Here is a 20,271-nt window from a genome sequence, read left to right on the forward strand (position 1 = left end):
CCATCTAGTGTACACAGGTAGGTCCATTGTGGCGGGCAGGCGAGCGGGCGGGCTGCTTTATTGGCTGTTTGCTGTTCCCCTACTCCACTCCACTATTTGACTGTTGTGCTGCATCAATCAATCAATCAATCAATCAATCAATCAATCAGTGGCTGGCTCAGGTGCAGCTCTTTAACTTACCTAAAAGGGAGGGCGGAGGAGAAGACAAGGAAGGTGAATGAGGTTTCCAATGTGAAATGCCGGAAACACAGAAACACAGACGACACACAACAGAGGTGGCAATCTATTCATTAATTGCATTTAATCAATGAGCTCATTATCACTCATGCATTGTCCAACAGGTGTTGAAATAATGGGATTAAAAGGGGAGATCCCTTCAGAAAGACAGAAACAATAGCAAAGACAAAAAACACTTTTGGAATCTGCTTTTAGTCAACACATAAGGAAAGGGTGCACCGGTCCTGGAAATACTGCAATACCAGGTCAATGCGTGGAGTGGACAGAGCAAGCTCTATTTCCATCTCCCTGTTCTAAAAATCCATTTAATATATGGTCCCCAGATAGGGGACGTATCAGATATTAAACTGATAAGAACAGATACTACACTTGATCTTAGCCAAAAGGCCGAGAAGCGATAACCCGAACGGGCCGCGCGTTGCCCGAGCCTGCCCGATACTGCTGTTCAGCCCTTGCAGCGATTCAGCCTACTTCTAGGCAATTCCATGGGGCCCTGCAGGCTCACACACTCACAGCTACACGGGAGGTGAATAAAGGCCGGAGAGGAAGCCAGACAGGATTTGCTTCTTTTGCTTGCACCACAATGCAGTGCTGAAAGAGGAGGAATCTACATAAAAACGCCTTCCTGGCAACGCCCAAATGCCCTGCTGCCATGCAGATAAACACTGGCAGCGGCAGCAAGTGCATGCCCACAGCCACCCCTTGTTCCTTCACACCTTGTATCAGCTGTAATCCAGTCCAGTCCAGTGCTGCCTGCTGAGCAGCACTGACCAACACTGCCTGGGCCCAGGCTTTTATCTCTGAGGCCCCATTATGATGTCAGAAAGCTGGCTCTGGAATCCTGAGGGCTCCACTATGACACGTGCAAAGTTCCGTCTGAACTTTATATAAGACGGTGAGGCTCAGTCAGTCACTCAGTGTTGCCTGAGAGGGCAACACTGCAACAGCCGGCCGCCAGGCTGTCTTTTTTTTGCACAGCTAGTTGCCTCCAGGAGGCCACAAGAGGGAGACAAGGGACTGCAAAATGGAAAATAGGCATCCACCAACTTTACAGACAACTTCTCCTTGCTCCTTCAACCTCCATCCTTGCACAGTTTGTTATTCTTCTAGGTAACATAGTAACAAATCCAAATTGCTGCTCTCTTTGTAGGCAAGCAAGGCTTGTTGCAACTGCAATTCTTACTTCTTCTTGAAATGTAGGGACGACAGTACATTCCATCACATCCATCTAGTGTACACAGGTAGGTCCATTTGTGGCGGGCAGGCGAAGCGGGCGGGCTGCTTTATTGGCTGTTTGCTGTTCCCCTACTCCACTCCACTATTTGACTGTTGTGCTGCATCAATCAATCAATCAATCAATCAATCAATCAATCAATCAATCAGTGGCTGGCTCAGGTGCAGCTCTTAACTTACCTAAAAGGGAGGGAGGAGAGAAGACAAGGAAGGTTGAATGAGGTGTTCCAATGTGAAATGCCGGAAACACAGAAACACAGACGACACACAACAAGAGGTGGCAATCTATTCATTAATTGCATTTAATCAATGAGCTCATTATCACTCATGCATTGTCCAACAGGTGTTGAAATAATGGGATTTAAAAGGGGAGATCCTTCAGAAAGACAGAAACAATAGCAAAGACAAAAAACACTTTTGGAATCTGCTTTTAGTCAACACATAAGGAAAGGGTGCACCGGTCCTGGAAATACTGCAATACCAGGTCAATGCGTGGAGTGGACAGAGCAAGCTCTATTTCCATCTCCCTGTTCTAAAAATCCATTTAATATATGGTCCCAGATAGGGGACGTATCAGATATTAAACTGATAAGAACAGATACTACACTTGATCTTAGCCAAAAGGCCGAGAAGCGATAACCCGAACGGGCCGCGCGTTGCCCGAGCCTGCCCGATACTGCTGTTCAGCCCTTGCAGCGATTCAGCCTACTTCTAGGCAATTCCATGGGGCCCTGCAGGCTCACACACTCACAGCTACACGGGAGGTGAATAAAGGCCGGAGAGGAAGCCAGACAGGACTTGCTTCTTTTGCTTGCACCACAATGCAGTGCTGAAAGAGGAGGAATCTACATAAAAACGCCTTCCTGGCAACGCCCAAATGCCCTGCTGCCATGCAGATAAACACTGGCAGCGGCAGCAAGTGCATGCCCACAGCCACCCCTTGTTCCTTCACACCTTGTATCAGCTGTAATCCAGTCCAGTCCAGTGCTGCCTGCTGAGCAGCACTGACCAACACTGCCTGGGCCCAGGCTTTTATCTCTGAGGCCCCATTATGATGTCAGAAAGCTGGCTCTGGAATCCTGAGGGCTCCACTATGACACGTGCAAAGTTCCGTCTGAACTTTATATAAGACGGTGAGGCTCAGTCAGTCACTCAGTGTTGCCTGAGAGGGCAACACTGCAACAGCCGGCCGCCAGGCTGTCTTTTTTTTGCACAGCTAGTTGCCTCCAGGAGGCCACAAGAGGGAGACAAGGGACTGCAAAATGGAAAATAGGCATCCACCAACTTTACAGACAACTTCTCCTTGCTCCTACAACCTCCATCCTTGCACAGTTTGTTATTCTTCTAGGTAACATAGTAACAAATCCAAATTGCTGCTCTCTTTGTAGGCAAGCAAGGCTTTGTTGCAACTGCAATTCTTACTTCTTCTTGAAATGTAGGGACGACAGTACATTCCATCACATCCATCTAGTGTACACAGGTAGGTCCATTGTGGCGGGCAGGCGAGCGGGCGGGCTGCTTTATTGGCTGTTTGCTGTTCCCCTACTCCACTCCACTATTTGACTGTTGTGCTGCATCAATCAATCAATCAATCAATCAATCAATCAATCAATCAATCAATCAATCAGTGGCTGGCTCAGGTGCAGCTCTTTAACTTACCTAAAAGGGAGGGCGGAGAGAAGACAAGGAAGGTGAATGAGGTGTTCCAATGTGAAATGCCGGAAACACAGAAACACAGACGACACACAACAAGAGGTGGCAATCTATTCATTAATTGCATTTAATCAATGAGCTCATTATCACTCATGCATTGTCCAACAGGTGTTGAAATAATGGGATTAAAAGGGGAGATCCCTTCAGAAAGACAGAAACAATAGCAAAGACAAAAAACACTTTTGGAATCTGCTTTTAGTCAACACATAAGGAAAGGGTGCACCGGTCCTGGAAATACTGCAATACCAGGTCAATGCGTGGAGTGGACAGAGCAAGCTCTATTTCCATCTCCCTGTTCTAAAAATCCATTTAATATATGGTCCCCAGATAGGGGACGTATCAGATATTAAACTGATAAGAACAGATACTACACTTGATCTTAGCCAAAAGGCCGAGAAGCGATAACCCGAACGGGCCGCGCGTTGCCAGAGCCTGCCCGATACTGCTGTTCAGCCCTTGCAGCGATTCAGCCTACTTCTAGGCAATTCCATGGGGCCCTGCAGGCTCACACACTCACAGCTACACGGGAGGTGAATAAAGGCCGGAGAGGAAGCCAGACAGGATTTGCTTCTTTTGCTTGCACCACAATGCAGTGCTGAAAGAGGAGGAATCTACATAAAAACGCCTTCCTGGCAACGCCCAAATGCCCTGCTGCCATGCAGATAAACACTGGCAGCGGCAGCAAGTGCATGCCCACAGCCACCCCTTGTTCCTTCACACCTTGTATCAGCTGTAATCCAGTCCAGTCCAGTGCTGCCTGCTGAGCAGCACTGACCAACACTGCCTGGGCCCAGGCTTTTATCTCTGAGGCCCCATTATGATGTCAGAAAGCTGGCTCTGGAATCCTGAGGGCTCCACTATGACACGTGCAAAGTTCCGTCTGAACTTTATATAAGACGGTGAGGCTCAGTCAGTCACTCAGTGTTGCCTGAGAGGGCAACACTGCAACAGCCGGCCGCCAGGCTGTCTTTTTTTTGCACAGCTAGTTGCCTCCAGGAGGCCACAAGAGGGAGACAAGGGACTGCAAAATGGAAAATAGGCATCCACCAACTTTACAGACAACTTCTCCTTGCTCCTACAACCTCCATCCTTGCACAGTTTGTTATTCTTCTAGGTAACATAGTAACAAATCCAAATTGCTGCTCTCTTTGTAGGCAAGCAAGGCTTTGTTGCAACTGCAATTCTTACTTCTTCTTGAAATGTAGGGACGACAGTACATTCCATCACATCCATCTAGTGTACACAGGTAGGTCCATTGTGGCGGGCAGGCGAGCGGGCGGGCTGCTTTATTGGCTGTTTGCTGTTCCCCTACTCCACTCCACTATTTGACTGTTGTGCTGCATCAATCAATCAATCAATCAATCAATCAATCAATCAATCAATCAATCAATCAGTGGCTGGCTCAGGTGCAGCTCTTTAACTTACCTAAAAGGGAGGGCGGAGAGAAGACAAGGAAGGTGAATGAGGTGTTCCAATGTGAAATGCCGGAAACACAGAAACACAGACGACACACAACAAGAGGTGGCAATCTATTCATTAATTGCATTTAATCAATGAGCTCATTATCACTCATGCATTGTCCAACAGGTGTTGAAATAATGGGATTAAAAGGGGAGATCCCTTCAGAAAGACAGAAACAATAGCAAAGACAAAAAACACTTTTGGAATCTGCTTTTAGTCAACACATAAGGAAAGGGTGCACCGGTCCTGGAAATACTGCAATACCAGGTCAATGCGTGGAGTGGACAGAGCAAGCTCTATTTCCATCTCCCTGTTCTAAAAATCCATTTAATATATGGTCCCCAGATAGGGGACGTATCAGATATTAAACTGATAAGAACAGATACTACACTTGATCTTAGCCAAAAGGCCGAGAAGCGATAACCCGAACGGGCCGCGCGTTGCCCGAGCCTGCCCGATACTGCTGTTCAGCCCTTGCAGCGATTCAGCCTACTTCTAGGCAATTCCATGGGGCCCTGCAGGCTCACACACTCACAGCTACACGGGAGGTGAATAAAGGCCGGAGAGGAAGCCAGACAGGATTTGCTTCTTTTGCTTGCACCACAATGCAGTGCTGAAAGAGGAGGAATCTACATAAAAACGCCTTCCTGGCAACGCCCAAATGCCCTGCTGCCATGCAGATAAACACTGGCAGCGGCAGCAAGTGCATGCCCACAGCCACCCCTTGTTCCTTCACACCTTGTATCAGCTGTAATCCAGTCCAGTCCAGTGCTGCCTGCTGAGCAGCACTGACCAACACTGCCTGGGCCCAGGCTTTTATCTCTGAGGCCCCATTATGATGTCAGAAAGCTGGCTCTGGAATCCTGAGGGCTCCACTATGACACGTGCAAAGTTCCGTCTGAACTTTATATAAGACGGTGAGGCTCAGTCAGTCACTCAGTGTTGCCTGAGAGGGCAACACTGCAACAGCCGGCCGCCAGGCTGTCTTTTTTTTGCACAGCTAGTTGCCTCCAGGAGGCCACAAGAGGGAGACAAGGGACTGCAAAATGGAAAATAGGCATCCACCAACTTTACAGACAACTTCTCCTTGCTCCTACAACCTCCATCCTTGCACAGTTTGTTATTCTTCTAGGTAACATAGTAACAAATCCAAATTGCTGCTCTCTTTGTAGGCAAGCAAGGCTTTGTTGCAACTGCAATTCTTACTTCTTCTTGAAATGTAGGGACGACAGTACATTCCATCACATCCATCTAGTGTACACAGGTAGGTCCATTGTGGCGGGCAGGCGAGCGGGCGGGCTGCTTTATTGGCTGTTTGCTGTTCCCCTACTCCACTCCACTATTTGACTGTTGTGCTGCATCAATCAATCAATCAATCAATCAATCAATCAATCAATCAATCAATCAATCAATCAATCAGTGGCTGGCTCAGGTGCAGCTCTTTAACTTACCTAAAAGGGAGGGCGGAGAGAAGACAAGGAAGGTGAATGAGGTGTTCCAATGTGAAATGCCGGAAACACAGAAACACAGACGACACACAACAAGAGGTGGCAATCTATTCATTAATTGCATTTAATCAATGAGCTCATTATCACTCATGCATTGTCCAACAGGTGTTGAAATAATGGGATTAAAAGGGGAGATCCCTTCAGAAAGACAGAAACAATAGCAAAGACAAAAAACACTTTTGGAATCTGCTTTTAGTCAACACATAAGGAAAGGGTGCACCGGTCCTGGAAATACTGCAATACCAGGTCAATGCGTGGAGTGGACAGAGCAAGCTCTATTTCCATCTCCCTGTTCTAAAAATCCATTTAATATATGGTCCCCAGATAGGGGACGTATCAGATATTAAACTGATAAGAACAGATACTACACTTGATCTTAGCCAAAAGGCCGAGAAGCGATAACCCGAACGGGCCGCGCGTTGCCCGAGCCTGCCCGATACTGCTGTTCAGCCCTTGCAGCGATTCAGCCTACTTCTAGGCAATTCCATGGGGCCCTGCAGGCTCACACACTCACAGCTACACGGGAGGTGAATAAAGGCCGGAGAGGAAGCCAGACAGGATTTGCTTCTTTTGCTTGCACCACAATGCAGTGCTGAAAGAGGAGGAATCTACATAAAAACGCCTTCCTGGCAACGCCCAAATGCCCTGCTGCCATGCAGATAAACACTGGCAGCGGCAGCAAGTGCATGCCCACAGCCACCCCTTGTTCCTTCACACCTTGTATCAGCTGTAATCCAGTCCAGTCCAGTGCTGCCTGCTGAGCAGCACTGACCAACACTGCCTGGGCCCAGGCTTTTATCTCTGAGGCCCCATTATGATGTCAGAAAGCTGGCTCTGGAATCCTGAGGGCTCCACTATGACACGTGCAAAGTTCCGTCTGAACTTTATATAAGACGGTGAGGCTCAGTCAGTCACTCAGTGTTGCCTGAGAGGGCAACACTGCAACAGCCGGCCGCCAGGCTGTCTTTTTTTTGCACAGCTAGTTGCCTCCAGGAGGCCACAAGAGGGAGACAAGGGACTGCAAAATGGAAAATAGGCATCCACCAACTTTACAGACAACTTCTCCTTGCTCCTACAACCTCCATCCTTGCACAGTTTGTTATTCTTCTAGGTAACATAGTAACAAATCCAAATTGCTGCTCTCTTTGTAGGCAAGCAAGGCTTTGTTGCAACTGCAATTCTTACTTCTTCTTGAAATGTAGGGACGACAGTACATTCCATCACATCCATCTAGTGTACACAGGTAGGTCCATTGTGGCGGGCAGGCGAGCGGGCGGGCTGCTTTATTGGCTGTTTGCTGTTCCCCTACTCCACTCCACTATTTGACTGTTGTGCTGCATCAATCAATCAATCAATCAATCAATCAATCAATCAGTGGCTGGCTCAGGTGCAGCTCTTTAACTTACCTAAAAGGGAGGGCGGAGAGAAGACAAGGAAGGTGAATGAGGTGTTCCAATGTGAAATGCCGGAAACACAGAAACACAGACGACACACAACAAGAGGTGGCAATCTATTCATTAATTGCATTTAATCAATGAGCTCATTATCACTCATGCATTGTCCAACAGGTGTTGAAATAATGGGATTAAAAGGGGAGATCCCTTCAGAAAGACAGAAACAATAGCAAAGACAAAAAACACTTTTGGAATCTGCTTTTAGTCAACACATAAGGAAAGGGTGCACCGGTCCTGGAAATACTGCAATACCAGGTCAATGCGTGGAGTGGACAGAGCAAGCTCTATTTCCATCTCCCTGTTCTAAAAATCCATTTAATATATGGTCCCCAGATAGGGGACGTATCAGATATTAAACTGATAAGAACAGATACTACACTTGATCTTAGCCAAAAGGCCGAGAAGCGATAACCCGAACGGGCCGCGCGTTGCCCGAGCCTGCCCGATACTGCTGTTCAGCCCTTGCAGCGATTCAGCCTACTTCTAGGCAATTCCATGGGGCCCTGCAGGCTCACACACTCACAGCTACACGGGAGGTGAATAAAGGCCGGAGAGGAAGCCAGACAGGATTTGCTTCTTTTGCTTGCACCACAATGCAGTGCTGAAAGAGGAGGAATCTAGATAAAAACGCCTTCCTGGCAACGCCCAAATGCCCTGCTGCCATGCAGATAAACACTGGCAGCGGCAGCAAGTGCATGCCCACAGCCACCCCTTGTTCCTTCACACCTTGTATCAGCTGTAATCCAGTCCAGTCCAGTGCTGCCTGCTGAGCAGCACTGACCAACACTGCCTGGGCCCAGGCTTTTATCTCTGAGGCCCCATTATGATGTCAGAAAGCTGGCTCTGGAATCCTGAGGGCTCCACTATGACACGTGCAAAGTTCCGTCTGAACTTTATATAAGACGGTGAGGCTCAGTCAGTCACTCAGTGTTGCCTGAGAGGGCAACACTGCAACAGCCGGCCGCCAGGCTGTCTTTTTTTTGCACAGCTAGTTGCCTCCAGGAGGCCACAAGAGGGAGACAAGGGACTGCAAAATGGAAAATAGGCATCCACCAACTTTACAGACAACTTCTCCTTGCTCCTACAACCTCCATCCTTGCACAGTTTGTTATTCTTCTAGGTAACATAGTAACAAATCCAAATTGCTGCTCTCTTTGTAGGCAAGCAAGGCTTTGTTGCAACTGCAATTCTTACTTCTTCTTGAAATGTAGGGACGACAGTACATTCCATCACATCCATCTAGTGTACACAGGTAGGTCCATTGTGGCGGGCAGGCGAGCGGGCGGGCTGCTTTATTGGCTGTTTGCTGTTCCCCTACTCCACTCCACTATTTGACTGTTGTGCTGCATCAATCAATCAATCAATCAATCAATCAATCAATCAATCAATCAATCAGTGGCTGGCTCAGGTGCAGCTCTTTAACTTACCTAAAAGGGAGGGCGGAGAGAAGACAAGGAAGGTGAATGAGGTGTTCCAATGTGAAATGCCGGAAACACAGAAACACAGACGACACACAACAAGAGGTGGCAATCTATTCATTAATTGCATTTAATCAATGAGCTCATTATCACTCATGCATTGTCCAACAGGTGTTGAAATAATGGGATTAAAAGGGGAGATCCCTTCAGAAAGACAGAAACAATAGCAAAGACAAAAAACACTTTTGGAATCTGCTTTTAGTCAACACATAAGGAAAGGGTGCACCGGTCCTGGAAATACTGCAATACCAGGTCAATGCGTGGAGTGGACAGAGCAAGCTCTATTTCCATCTCCCTGTTCTAAAAATCCATTTAATATATGGTCCCCAGATAGGGGACGTATCAGATATTAAACTGATAAGAACAGATACTACACTTGATCTTAGCCAAAAGGCCGAGAAGCGATAACCCGAACGGGCCGCGCGTTGCCCGAGCCTGCCCGATACTGCTGTTCAGCCCTTGCAGCGATTCAGCCTACTTCTAGGCAATTCCATGGGGCCCTGCAGGCTCACACACTCACAGCTACACGGGAGGTGAATAAAGGCCGGAGAGGAAGCCAGACAGGATTTGCTTCTTTTGCTTGCACCACAATGCAGTGCTGAAAGAGGAGGAATCTACATAAAAACGCCTTCCTGGCAACGCCCAAATGCCCTGCTGCCATGCAGATAAACACTGGCAGCGGCAGCAAGTGCATGCCCACAGCCACCCCTTGTTCCTTCACACCTTGTATCAGCTGTAATCCAGTCCAGTCCAGTGCTGCCTGCTGAGCAGCACTGACCAACACTGCCTGGGCCCAGGCTTTTATCTCTGAGGCCCCATTATGATGTCAGAAAGCTGGCTCTGGAATCCTGAGGGCTCCACTATGACACGTGCAAAGTTCCGTCTGAACTTTATATAAGACGGTGAGGCTCAGTCAGTCACTCAGTGTTGCCTGAGAGGGCAACACTGCAACAGCCGGCCGCCAGGCTGTCTTTTTTTTGCACAGCTAGTTGCCTCCAGGAGGCCACAAGAGGGAGACAAGGGACTGCAAAATGGAAAATAGGCATCCACCAACTTTACAGACAACTTCTCCTTGCTCCTACAACCTCCATCCTTGCACAGTTTGTTATTCTTCTAGGTAACATAGTAACAAATCCAAATTGCTGCTCTCTTTGTAGGCAAGCAAGGCTTTGTTGCAACTGCAATTCTTACTTCTTCTTGAAATGTAGGGACGACAGTACATTCCATCACATCCATCTAGTGTACACAGGTAGGTCCATTGTGGCGGGCAGGCGAGCGGGCGGGCTGCTTTATTGGCTGTTTGCTGTTCCCCTACTCCACTCCACTATTTGACTGTTGTGCTGCATCAATCAATCAATCAATCAATCAATCAATCAATCAATCAATCAATCAATCAATCAATCAGTGGCTGGCTCAGGTGCAGCTCTTTAACTTACCTAAAAGGGAGGGCGGAGAGAAGACAAGGAAGGTGAATGAGGTGTTCCAATGTGAAATGCCGGAAACACAGAAACACAGACGACACACAACAAGAGGTGGCAATCTATTCATTAATTGCATTTAATCAATGAGCTCATTATCACTCATGCATTGTCCAACAGGTGTTGAAATAATGGGATTAAAAGGGGAGATCCCTTCAGAAAGACAGAAACAATAGCAAAGACAAAAAACACTTTTGGAATCTGCTTTTAGTCAACACATAAGGAAAGGGTGCACCGGTCCTGGAAATACTGCAATACCAGGTCAATGCGTGGAGTGGACAGAGCAAGCTCTATTTCCATCTCCCTGTTCTAAAAATCCATTTAATATATGGTCCCCAGATAGGGGACGTATCAGATATTAAACTGATAAGAACAGATACTACACTTGATCTTAGCCAAAAGGCCGAGAAGCGATAACCCGAACGGGCCGCGCGTTGCCCGAGCCTGCCCGATACTGCTGTTCAGCCCTTGCAGCGATTCAGCCTACTTCTAGGCAATTCCATGGGGCCCTGCAGGCTCACACACTCACAGCTACACGGGAGGTGAATAAAGGCCGGAGAGGAAGCCAGACAGGATTTGCTTCTTTTGCTTGCACCACAATGCAGTGCTGAAAGAGGAGGAATCTACATAAAAACGCCTTCCTGGCAACGCCCAAATGCCCTGCTGCCATGCAGATAAACACTGGCAGCGGCAGCAAGTGCATGCCCACAGCCACCCCTTGTTCCTTCACACCTTGTATCAGCTGTAATCCAGTCCAGTCCAGTGCTGCCTGCTGAGCAGCACTGACCAACACTGCCTGGGCCCAGGCTTTTATCTCTGAGGCCCCATTATGATGTCAGAAAGCTGGCTCTGGAATCCTGAGGGCTCCACTATGACACGTGCAAAGTTCCGTCTGAACTTTATATAAGACGGTGAGGCTCAGTCAGTCACTCAGTGTTGCCTGAGAGGGCAACACTGCAACAGCCGGCCGCCAGGCTGTCTTTTTTTTGCACAGCTAGTTGCCTCCAGGAGGCCACAAGAGGGAGACAAGGGACTGCAAAATGGAAAATAGGCATCCACCAACTTTACAGACAACTTCTCCTTGCTCCTACAACCTCCATCCTTGCACAGTTTGTTATTCTTCTAGGTAACATAGTAACAAATCCAAATTGCTGCTCTCTTTGTAGGCAAGCAAGGCTTTGTTGCAACTGCAATTCTTACTTCTTCTTGAAATGTAGGGACGACAGTACATTCCATCACATCCATCTAGTGTACACAGGTAGGTCCATTGTGGCGGGCAGGCGAGCGGGCGGGCTGCTTTATTGGCTGTTTGCTGTTCCCCTACTCCACTCCACTATTTGACTGTTGTGCTGCAATCAATCAATCAATCAATCAATCAATCAATCAATCAATCAATCAGTGGCTGGCTCAGGTGCAGCTCTTTAACTTACCTAAAAGGGAGGGCGGAGAGAAGACAAGGAAGGTGAATGAGGTGTTCCAATGTGAAATGCCGGAAACACAGAAACACAGACGACACACAACAAGAGGTGGCAATCTATTCATTAATTGCATTTAATCAATGAGCTCATTATCACTCATGCATTGTCCAACAGGTGTTGAAATAATGGGATTAAAAGGGGAGATCCCTTCAGAAAGACAGAAACAATAGCAAAGACAAAAAACACTTTTGGAATCTGCTTTTAGTCAACACATAAGGAAAGGGTGCACCGGTCCTGGAAATACTGCAATACCAGGTCAATGCGTGGAGTGGACAGAGCAAGCTCTATTTCCATCTCCCTGTTCTAAAAATCCATTTAATATATGGTCCCCAGATAGGGGACGTATCAGATATTAAACTGATAAGAACAGATACTACACTTGATCTTAGCCAAAAGGCCGAGAAGCGATAACCCGAACGGGCCGCGCGTTGCCCGAGCCTGCCCGATACTGCTGTTCAGCCCTTGCAGCGATTCAGCCTACTTCTAGGCAATTCCATGGGGCCCTGCAGGCTCACACACTCACAGCTACACGGGAGGTGAATAAAGGCCGGAGAGGAAGCCAGACAGGATTTGCTTCTTTTGCTTGCACCACAATGCAGTGCTGAAAGAGGAGGAATCTACATAAAAACGCCTTCCTGGCAACGCCCAAATGCCCTGCTGCCATGCAGATAAACACTGGCAGCGGCAGCAAGTGCATGCCCACAGCCACCCCTTGTTCCTTCACACCTTGTATCAGCTGTAATCCAGTCCAGTCCAGTGCTGCCTGCTGAGCAGCACTGACCAACACTGCCTGGGCCCAGGCTTTTATCTCTGAGGCCCCATTATGATGTCAGAAAGCTGGCTCTGGAATCCTGAGGGCTCCACTATGACACGTGCAAAGTTCCGTCTGAACTTTATATAAGACGGTGAGGCTCAGTCAGTCACTCAGTGTTGCCTGAGAGGGCAACACTGCAACAGCCGGCCGCCAGGCTGTCTTTTTTTTGCACAGCTAGTTGCCTCCAGGAGGCCACAAGAGGGAGACAAGGGACTGCAAAATGGAAAATAGGCATCCACCAACTTTACAGACAACTTCTCCTTGCTCCTACAACCTCCATCCTTGCACAGTTTGTTATTCTTCTAGGTAACATAGTAACAAATCCAAATTGCTGCTCTCTTTGTAGGCAAGCAAGGCTTTGTTGCAACTGCAATTCTTACTTCTTCTTGAAATGTAGGGACGACAGTACATTCCATCACATCCATCTAGTGTACACAGGTAGGTCCATTGTGGCGGGCAGGCGAGCGGGCGGGCTGCTTTATTGGCTGTTTGCTGTTCCCCTACTCCACTCCACTATTTGACTGTTGTGCTGCATCAATCAATCAATCAATCAATCAATCAATCAATCAATCAATCAATCAGTGGCTGGCTCAGGTGCAGCTCTTTAACTTACCTAAAAGGGAGGGCGGAGAGAAGACAAGGAAGGTGAATGAGGTGTTCCAATGTGAAATGCCGGAAACACAGAAACACAGACGACACACAACAAGAGGTGGCAATCTATTCATTAATTGCATTTAATCAATGAGCTCATTATCACTCATGCATTGTCCAACAGGTGTTGAAATAATGGGATTAAAAGGGGAGATCCCTTCAGAAAGACAGAAACAATAGCAAAGACAAAAAACACTTTTGGAATCTGCTTTTAGTCAACACATAAGGAAAGGGTGCACCGGTCCTGGAAATACTGCAATACCAGGTCAATGCGTGGAGTGGACAGAGCAAGCTCTATTTCCATCTCCCTGTTCTAAAAATCCATTTAATATATGGTCCCCAGATAGGGGACGTATCAGATATTAAACTGATAAGAACAGATACTACACTTGATCTTAGCCAAAAGGCCGAGAAGCGATAACCCGAACGGGCCGCGCGTTGCCCGAGCCTGCCCGATACTGCTGTTCAGCCCTTGCAGCGATTCAGCCTACTTCTAGGCAATTCCATGGGGCCCTGCAGGCTCACACACTCACAGCTACACGGGAGGTGAATAAAGGCCGGAGAGGAAGCCAGACAGGATTTGCTTCTTTTGCTTGCACCACAATGCAGTGCTCAAAGAGGAGGAATCTACATAAAAACGCCTTCCTGGCAACGCCCAAATGCCCTGCTGCCATGCAGATAAACACTGGCAGCGGCAGCAAGTGCATGCCCACAGCCACCCCTTGTTCCTTCACACCTTGTATCAGCTGTAATCCAGTCCAGTCCAGTGCTGCCTGCTGAGCAGCACTGACCAACACTGCCTGGGCCCAGGCTTTTATCTCTGAGGCCCCATTATGATGTCAGAAAGCTGGCTCTGGAATCCTGAGGGCTCCACTATGACACGTGCAAAGTTCCGTCTGAACTTTATATAAGACGGTGAGGCTCAGTCAGTCACTCAGTGTTGCCTGAGAGGGCAACACTGCAACAGCCGGCCGCCAGGCTGTCTTTTTTTTGCACAGCTAGTTGCCTCCAGGAGGCCACAAGAGGGAGACAAGGGACTGCAAAATGGAAAATAGGCATCCACCAACTTTACAGACAACTTCTCCTTGCTCCTACAACCTCCATCCTTGCACAGTTTGTTATTCTTCTAGGTAACATAGTAACAAATCCAAATTGCTGCTCTCTTTGTAGGCAAGCAAGGCTTTGTTGCAACTGCAATTCTTACTTCTTCTTGAAATGTAGGGACGACAGTACATTCCATCACATCCATCTAGTGTACACAGGTAGGTCCATTGTGGCGGGCAGGCGAGCGGGCGGGCTGCTTTATTGGCTGTTTGCTGTTCCCCTACTCCACTCCACTATTTGACTGTTGTGCTGCATCAATCAATCAATCAATCAATCAATCAATCAATCAATCAATCAATCAATCAATCAGTGGCTGGCTCAGGTGCAGATCTTTAACTTACCTAAAAGGGAGGGCGGAGAGAAGACAAGGAAGGTGAATGAGGTGTTCCAATGTGAAATGCCGGAAACACAGAAACACAGACGACACACAACAAGAGGTGGCAATCTATTCATTAATTGCATTTAATCAATGAGCTCATTATCACTCATGCATTGTCCAACAGGTGTTGAAATAATGGGATTAAAAGGGGAGATCCCTTCAGAAAGACAGAAACAATAGCAAAGACAAAAAACACTTTTGGAATCTGCTTTTAGTCAACACATAAGGAAAGGGTGCACCGGTCCTGGAAATACTGCAATACCAGGTCAATGCGTGGAGTGGACAGAGCAAGCTCTATTTCCATCTCCCTGTTCTAAAAATCCATTTAATATATGGTCCCCAGATAGGGGACGTATCAGATATTAAACTGATAAGAACAGATACTACACTTGATCTTAGCCAAAAGGCCGAGAAGCGATAACCCGAACGGGCCGCGCGTTGCCCGAGCCTGCCCGATACTGCTGTTCAGCCCTTGCAGCGATTCAGCCTACTTCTAGGCAATTCCATGGGGCCCTGCAGGCTCACACACTCACAGCTACACGGGAGGTGAATAAAGGCCGGAGAGGAAGCCAGACAGGATTTGCTTCTTTTGCTTGCACCACAATGCAGTGCTCAAAGAGGAGGAATCTACATAAAAACGCCTTCCTGGCAACGCCCAAATGCCCTGCTGCCATGCAGATAAACACTGGCAGCGGCAGCAAGTGCATGCCCACAGCCACCCCTTGTTCCTTCACACCTTGTATCAGCTGTAATCCAGTCCAGTCCAGTGCTGCCTGCTGAGCAGCACTGACCAACACTGCCTGGGCCCAGGCTTTTATCTCTGAGGCCCCATTATGATGTCAGAAAGCTGGCTCTGGAATCCTGAGGGCTCCACTATGACACGTGCAAAGTTCCGTCTGAACTTTATATAAGACGGTGAGGCTCAGTCAGTCACTCAGTGTTGCCTGAGAGGGCAACACTGCAACAGCCGGCCGCCAGGCTGTCTTTTTTTTGCACAGCTAGTTGCCTCCAGGAGGCCACAAGAGGGAGACAAGGGACTGCAAAATGGAAAATAGGCATCCACCAACTTTACAGACAACTTCTCCTTGCTCCTACAACCTCCATCCTTGCACAGTTTGTTATTCTTCTAGGTAACATAGTAACAAATCCAAATTGCTGCTCTCTTTGTAGGCAAGCAAGGCTTTGTTGCAACTGCAATTCTTACTTCTTCTTGAAATGTAGGGACGACAGTACATTCCATCACATCCATCTAGTGTACACAGGTAGGTCCATTGTGGCGGGCAGGCGAGCGGGCGGGCTGCTTTATTGGCTGTTTGCTGTTCCCCTACTCCACTCCACTATTTGACTGTTGTGCTGCATCAATCAATCAATCAATCAATCAATCAATCAATCAATCAATCAGTGGCTGGCTCAGGTGCAGCTCTTTAACTTACCTAAAAGGGAGGGCGGAGAGAAGACAAGGAAGGTGAATGAGGTGTTCCAATGTGAAATGCCGGAAACACAGAAACACAGACGACACACAACAAGAGGTGGCAATCTATTCATTAATTGCATTTAATCAATGAGCTCATTATCACTCATGCATTGTCCAACAGGTGTTGAAATAATGGGATTAAAAGGGGAGATCCCTTCAGAAAGACAGAAACAATAGCAAAGACAAAAAACACTTTTGGAATCTGCTTTTAGTCAACACATAAGGAAAGGGTGCACCGGTCCTGGAAATACTGCAATACCAGGTCAATGCGTGGAGTGGACAGAGCAAGCTCTATTTCCATCTCCCTGTTCTAAAAATCCATTTAATATATGGTCCCCAGATAGGGGACGTATCAGATATTAAACTGATAAGAACAGATACTACACTTGATCTTAGCCAAAAGGCCGAGAAGCGATAACCCGAACGGGCCGCGCGTTGCCCGAGCCTGCCCGATACTGCTGTTCAGCCCTTGCAGCGATTCAGCCTACTTCTAGGCAATTCCATGGGGCCCTGCAGGCTCACACACTCACAGCTACACGGGAGGTGAATAAAGGCCGGAGAGGAAGCCAGACAGGATTTGCTTCTTTTGCTTGCACCACAATGCAGTGCTGAAAGAGGAGGAATCTACATAAAAACGCCTTCCTGGCAACGCCCAAATGCCCTGCTGCCATGCAGATAAACACTGGCAGCGGCAGCAAGTGCATGCCCACAGCCACCCCTTGTTCCTTCACACCTTGTATCAGCTGTAATCCAGTCCAGTCCAGTGCTGCCTGCTGAGCAGCACTGACCAACACTGCCTGGGCCCAGGCTTTTATCTCTGAGGCCCCATTATGATGTCAGAAAGCTGGCTCTGGAATCCTGAGGGCTCCACTATGACACGTGCAAAGTTCCGTCTGAACTTTATATAAGACGGTGAGGCTCAGTGAGTCACTCAGTGTTGCCTGAGAGGGCAACACTGCAACAGCCGGCCGCCAGGCTGTCTTTTTTTTGCACAGCTAGTTGCCTCCAGGAGGCCACAAGAGGGAGACAAGGGACTGCAAAATGGAAAATAGGCATCCACCAACTTTACAGACAACTTCTCCTTGCTCCTACAACCTCCATCCTTGCACAGTTTGTTATTCTTCTAGGTAACATAGTAACAAATCCAAATTGCTGCTCTCTTTGTAGGCAAGCAAGGCTTTGTTGCAACTGCAATTCTTACTTCTTCTTGAAATGTAGGGACGACAGTACATTCCATCACATCCATCTAGTGTACACAGGTAGGTCCATTGTGGCGGGCAGGCGAGCGGGCGGGCTGCTTTATTGGCTGTTTGCTGTTCCCCTACTCCACTCCACTATTTGACTGTTGTGCTGCATCAATCAATCAATCAATCAATCAATCAATCAATCAATCAATCAATCAATCAATCAATCAATCAGTGGCTGGCTCAGGTGCAGCTCTTTAACTTACCTAAAAGGGAGGGCGGAGAGAAGACAAGGAAGGTGAATGAGGTGTTCCAATGTGAAATGCCGGAAACACAGAAACACAGACGACACACAACAAGAGGTGGCAATCTATTCATTAATTGCATTTAATCAATGAGCTCATTATCACTCATGCATTGTCCAACAGGTGTTGAAATAATGGGATTAAAAGGGGAGATCCCTTCAGAAAGACAGAAACAATAGCAAAGACAAAAAACACTTTTGGAATCTGCTTTTAGTCAACACATAAGGAAAGGGTGCACCGGTCCTGGAAATACTGCAATACCAGGTCAATGCGTGGAGTGGACAGAGCAAGCTCTATTTCCATCTCCCTGTTCTAAAAATCCATTTAATATATGGTCCCCAGATAGGGGACGTATCAGATATTAAACTGATAAGAACAGATACTACACTTGATCTTAGCCAAAAGGCCGAGAAGCGATAACCCGAACGGGCCGCGCGTTGCCCGAGCCTGCCCGATACTGCTGTTCAGCCCTTGCAGCGATTCAGCCTACTTCTAGGCAATTCCATGGGGCCCTGCAGGCTCACACACTCACAGCTACACGGGAGGTGAATAAAGGCCGGAGAGGAAGCCAGACAGGATTTGCTTCTTTTGCTTGCACCACAATGCAGTGCTCAAAGAGGAGGAATCTACATAAAAACGCCTTCCTGGCAACGCCCAAATGCCCTGCTGCCATGCAGATAAACACTGGCAGCGGCAGCAAGTGCATGCCCACAGCCACCCCTTGTTCCTTCACACCTTGTATCAGCTGTAATCCAGTCCAGTCCAGTGCTGCCTGCTGAGCAGCACTGACCAACACTGCCTGGGCCCAGGCTTTTATCTCTGAGGCCCCATTATGATGTCAGAAAGCTGGCTCTGGAATCCTGAGGGCTCCACTATGACACGTGCAAAGTTCCGTCTGAACTTTATATAAGACGGTGAGGCTCAGTCAGTCACTCAGTGTTGCCTGAGAGGGCAACACTGCAACAGCCGGCCGCCAGGCTGTCTTTTTTTTGCACAGCTAGTTGCCTCCAGGAGGCCACAAGAGGGAGACAAGGGACTGCAAAATGGAAAATAGGCATCCACCAACTTTACAGACAACTTCTCCTTGCTCCTACAACCTCCATCCTTGCACAGTTTGTTATTCTTCTAGGTAACATAGTAACAAATCCAAATTGCTGCTCTCTTTGTAGGCAAGCAAGGCTTTGTTGCAACTGCAATTCTTACTTCTTCTTGAAATGTAGGGACGACAGTACATTCCATCACATCCATCTAGTGTACACAGGTAGGTCCATTGTGGCGGGCAGGCGAGCGGGCGGGCTGCTTTATTGGCTGTTTGCTGTTCCCCCACTCCACTCCACTATTTGACTGTTGTGCTGCATCAATCAATCAATCAATCAATCAATCAATCAATCAATCAATCAATCAGTGGCTGGCTCAGGTGCAGCTCTTTAACTTACCTAAAAGGGAGGGCGGAGAGAAGACAAGGAAGGTGAATGAGGTGTTCCAATGTGAAATGCCGGAAACACAGAAACACAGACGACACACAACAAGAGGTGGCAATCTATTCATTAATTGCATTTAATCAATGAGCTCATTATCACTCATGCATTGTCCAACAGGTGTTGAAATAATGGGATTAAAAGGGGAGATCCCTTCAGAAAGACAGAAACAATAGCAAAGACAAAAAACACTTTTGGAATCTGCTTTTAGTCAACACATAAGGAAAGGGTGCACCGGTCCTGGAAATACTGCAATACCAGGTCAATGCGTGGAGTGGACAGAGCAAGCTCTATTTCCATCTCCCTGTTCTAAAAATCCATTTAATATATGGTCCCCAGATAGGGGACGTATCAGATATTAAACTGATAAGAACAGATACTACACTTGATCTTAGCCAAAAGGCCGAGAAGCGATAACCCGAACGGGCCGTGCGTTGCCCGAGCCTGCCCGATACTGCTGTTCAGCCCTTGCAGCGATTCAGCCTACTTCTAGGCAATTCCATGGGGCCCTGCAGGCTCACACACTCACAGCTACACGGGAGGTGAATAAAGGCCGGAGAGGAAGCCAGACAGGATTTGCTTCTTTTGCTTGCACCACAATGCAGTGCTGAAAGAGGAGGAATCTACATAAAAACGCCTTCCTGGCAACGCCCAAATGCCCTGCTGCCATGCAGATAAACACTGGCAGCGGCAGCAAGTGCATGCCCACAGCCACCCCTTGTTCCTTCACACCTTGTATCAGCTGTAATCCAGTCCAGTCCAGTGCTGCCTGCTGAGCAGCACTGACCAACACTGCCTGGGCCCAGGCTTTTATCTCTGAGGCCCCATTATGATGTCAGAAA

The 20,271-nt window shown here is 47.8% G+C and overlaps 14 non-coding genes across 14 annotated transcripts; all 14 read right to left on the minus strand.

Annotated features, from left to right (window-relative positions):
* Positions 1-445: 445 nt before the first annotated feature.
* Positions 446-636, minus strand: LOC142687694 (U2 spliceosomal RNA). The gene has a single exon (XR_012856895.1). It is a non-coding gene; the product is annotated as a U2 spliceosomal RNA (small nuclear RNA).
* Positions 637-1,917: 1,281 nt separating this feature from the next.
* LOC142688040 (U2 spliceosomal RNA) lies at positions 1,918-2,107 on the minus strand. Its single transcript, XR_012857209.1, has one exon. It is a non-coding gene; the product is annotated as a U2 spliceosomal RNA (small nuclear RNA).
* A 1,288-nt stretch (positions 2,108-3,395) lies between these two features.
* LOC142687695 (U2 spliceosomal RNA) lies at positions 3,396-3,586 on the minus strand. Its single transcript, XR_012856896.1, has one exon. It is a non-coding gene; the product is annotated as a U2 spliceosomal RNA (small nuclear RNA).
* Positions 3,587-4,874: 1,288 nt separating this feature from the next.
* Positions 4,875-5,065, minus strand: LOC142687697 (U2 spliceosomal RNA). The gene has a single exon (XR_012856898.1). It is a non-coding gene; the product is annotated as a U2 spliceosomal RNA (small nuclear RNA).
* A 1,296-nt stretch (positions 5,066-6,361) lies between these two features.
* On the minus strand, positions 6,362-6,552 carry LOC142687698 (U2 spliceosomal RNA). Its single transcript, XR_012856899.1, has one exon. It is a non-coding gene; the product is annotated as a U2 spliceosomal RNA (small nuclear RNA).
* A 1,272-nt stretch (positions 6,553-7,824) lies between these two features.
* Positions 7,825-8,015, minus strand: LOC142687700 (U2 spliceosomal RNA). Its single transcript, XR_012856900.1, has one exon. It is a non-coding gene; the product is annotated as a U2 spliceosomal RNA (small nuclear RNA).
* Positions 8,016-9,299: 1,284 nt separating this feature from the next.
* LOC142687701 (U2 spliceosomal RNA) lies at positions 9,300-9,490 on the minus strand. Its single transcript, XR_012856901.1, has one exon. It is a non-coding gene; the product is annotated as a U2 spliceosomal RNA (small nuclear RNA).
* A 1,296-nt stretch (positions 9,491-10,786) lies between these two features.
* LOC142687702 (U2 spliceosomal RNA) lies at positions 10,787-10,977 on the minus strand. Its single transcript, XR_012856902.1, has one exon. It is a non-coding gene; the product is annotated as a U2 spliceosomal RNA (small nuclear RNA).
* Positions 10,978-12,258: 1,281 nt separating this feature from the next.
* LOC142687703 (U2 spliceosomal RNA) lies at positions 12,259-12,449 on the minus strand. Its single transcript, XR_012856903.1, has one exon. It is a non-coding gene; the product is annotated as a U2 spliceosomal RNA (small nuclear RNA).
* A 1,284-nt stretch (positions 12,450-13,733) lies between these two features.
* Positions 13,734-13,924, minus strand: LOC142687704 (U2 spliceosomal RNA). Its single transcript, XR_012856904.1, has one exon. It is a non-coding gene; the product is annotated as a U2 spliceosomal RNA (small nuclear RNA).
* A 1,292-nt stretch (positions 13,925-15,216) lies between these two features.
* On the minus strand, positions 15,217-15,407 carry LOC142687705 (U2 spliceosomal RNA). Its single transcript, XR_012856905.1, has one exon. It is a non-coding gene; the product is annotated as a U2 spliceosomal RNA (small nuclear RNA).
* A 1,280-nt stretch (positions 15,408-16,687) lies between these two features.
* On the minus strand, positions 16,688-16,878 carry LOC142687706 (U2 spliceosomal RNA). The gene has a single exon (XR_012856906.1). It is a non-coding gene; the product is annotated as a U2 spliceosomal RNA (small nuclear RNA).
* A 1,300-nt stretch (positions 16,879-18,178) lies between these two features.
* On the minus strand, positions 18,179-18,369 carry LOC142687707 (U2 spliceosomal RNA). Its single transcript, XR_012856907.1, has one exon. It is a non-coding gene; the product is annotated as a U2 spliceosomal RNA (small nuclear RNA).
* A 1,284-nt stretch (positions 18,370-19,653) lies between these two features.
* Positions 19,654-19,844, minus strand: LOC142687709 (U2 spliceosomal RNA). The gene has a single exon (XR_012856909.1). It is a non-coding gene; the product is annotated as a U2 spliceosomal RNA (small nuclear RNA).
* Positions 19,845-20,271: the final 427 nt, after the last annotated feature.

The sequence above is a fragment of the Rhinoderma darwinii genome, assembly GCF_050947455.1.
Source record: "Rhinoderma darwinii isolate aRhiDar2 chromosome 5 unlocalized genomic scaffold, aRhiDar2.hap1 SUPER_5_unloc_24, whole genome shotgun sequence".
Lineage (NCBI taxonomy): Eukaryota > Metazoa > Chordata > Amphibia > Anura > Rhinodermatidae > Rhinoderma > Rhinoderma darwinii.